This window comes from Uranotaenia lowii, chromosome 1 (genome assembly GCF_029784155.1).
Source record: "Uranotaenia lowii strain MFRU-FL chromosome 1, ASM2978415v1, whole genome shotgun sequence".
NCBI classification, from domain to species: domain Eukaryota; kingdom Metazoa; phylum Arthropoda; class Insecta; order Diptera; family Culicidae; genus Uranotaenia; species Uranotaenia lowii.
In genome coordinates, this window is record NC_073691.1 from 169,284,925 (window position 1) to 169,287,150 (window position 2,226).

Consider the following 2,226-nt stretch of genomic DNA (forward strand, 5'->3'; position numbering starts at 1 on the left):
TTTAGAGCTAGGGGCTAGTAGAATTTAATTACACCACGTTTTCTAATCAGCTGTTCAGCACATCTAGAGCGCTAAAACGGCGGCGTGTCTCGAAATTAAAGCGGCAAAGCTACCGGGTAAATGACTTGAGAGCTCCAACCCCCATTCATCATCAGCAACATCGTCATCAACGCTTCGAGCAGAAGCAACTCAGAAACGAAAACTAGGTAGATAGAAGGAATCTTCTCGATTGTTGTTACTATCTTTTTGTTTACATTTTTCACTTGCTTTGGGTTATATTTTTATTGTTCTAGTGTCGGTCGGCTTAGTAGAGCAGGCGTGGTCTAGTGGCAAAAATCTGCTTCCCCCTCCACATCGGGGATGTAACTCAGTGGTAGAGTGCTCGCTTCGCATGTGAGAAGTCCCGGGTTCAATCCCCGGCATCTCCAGTAAATTTTTGCTTTTGTATTTCCTCATCCATGAGAGGCCTTCAATTTGTAAGGATGGGAAAATCTTTTTTACTGATGCACTGGTAAATTTTTCAAAACAATATTAAAAAAAAAACAAAATCACAAAATTGAGGAGTTCTAATAATGTTTACAAATTTGAAATTAACAATTTGAATTTTTTATTTTCATCGTTTGTTTTGAAACCGATACAAATAATCAAATGAGTCTGAGTGTATTGTAAATCATATTTACTTAAGAGTAGCCCATAATTTCACGATGTCTTGGATGTCTCGATTTTAGTTTAAAACTTATATTAATTTTTTTTTGAATAATGAAAGAAATACATGTTTGATACTTGATCAAGAACTGAAATTGTTATTTGGAAAATGTATCAAACGAATGGCCGATTTCAAAAATCGAACCAGTTCGATCTCTAAAAATCATTGTTCGGAGTCGCCACCATATAAAAGTTTGTTTTCTTTACCATGTTTTTAGTTCAATTTTACCCCACCCGAACGTGCATATTAAATATCTGGATATAAGATAACAAGTTTAAGTTTGCATTTCCATAAATAATGCTAAATAACTGATCCGGTGCACTTCGTTCTACCCTAAATTTAAGGGGAAGCAATTAATGTAGAGCTGTTCGTGTCCTCTTTCCTGAACTCCTTTGAAGATGCACTGCATGAATAATGGACGTCATTTTCTGTGTTCTTGTCGATTTCTTGAACGTTAGTCTTTCAAATTGTATTTGACGGGAAAACTGGATTTCCTAATGAAGCCGTCCAAGAATTGCGAAATTTGATTAGAAAATACATTGATCATTAGCAGTCGTTCGCACTGCAAGTTTTGCGAGATGAAGTATGAGAACATAACATTCGCCGATAAGGCCGTAAAGATTAATTTCAAAGTTTCATATAATTTTCAACAAATTTTTGTCCTCTTCTCTACAACACAGTATTCAGATTCAATAACAGATTTAGTAAAAGTTTGAAATAGTATTTCAAGAAAATGATATGAAATTTGATATACAAAATGAGTTTTCGTTAATAAATGACTCAATTAATTAGTAAACAAAACTCAAAACACTGTCACAAATTTATTGATTAACTCACAGAATTACAAATTATTGTTGTCTAAAATACGGATGTTTTCCCCGCAACCTAGGTCGTGATTTTTTTCAAGTTTTAGATCTTAAGAGCACCTGCTAAAGGTACAGGCGTAAATATTCGTTTTAGGTATACCAGTTTTAGCACAATTTAAAATTTTGGAATCGGCTAAGACACGCGCTCCCCACCGGTGTGAGAGAAAATTTTAAAAGGGATACACTTTCATTGAAGACACTCAATAATTGGGAAGAAAAAACCAATTTTATTAGAAAAACTAGCTGATCCCATACGAACTCCGTTTCGCTTTAAACTTGGAATATGTTATGAACAGTTTTCATCTATCGCCAAGCATTTTTCAGATGCACTTCCGAATACATTGTTAAGTAATAATCGCAAAAATATTAGACGATCACTTTTCTGACGTCTGCTTCTTAATTTGAAATCATGAATCAGTTGACCGTGGCGAAAACCCCCGTGTATAAATTCGACTCGATCGTTGCATAACAACGCAATTATTGCCAAAAAAATAAACCCCTTTTGGTGACCTCTTATACAATCTTTGATATATGAAATCGACTGCCCTTCCCTCAAAACTCCCGTGTGCAAATTTCCTAAGCAATGCATTGCATAATAACGTCAATATTTCCAAAAACAGTGGAAATTTAATCAATGTGGACGACTCCTTTGTC

The 2,226-nt window shown here is 35.0% G+C and overlaps 1 non-coding gene across 1 annotated transcript; it reads left to right on the plus strand.

Moving 5' to 3' along the window:
* Positions 1 to 356: 356 nt before the first annotated feature.
* Positions 357 to 428, plus strand: Trnaa-cgc (transfer RNA alanine (anticodon CGC)). The gene has a single exon. It is a non-coding gene; the product is annotated as a tRNA-Ala (tRNA).
* Positions 429 to 2,226: the final 1,798 nt, after the last annotated feature.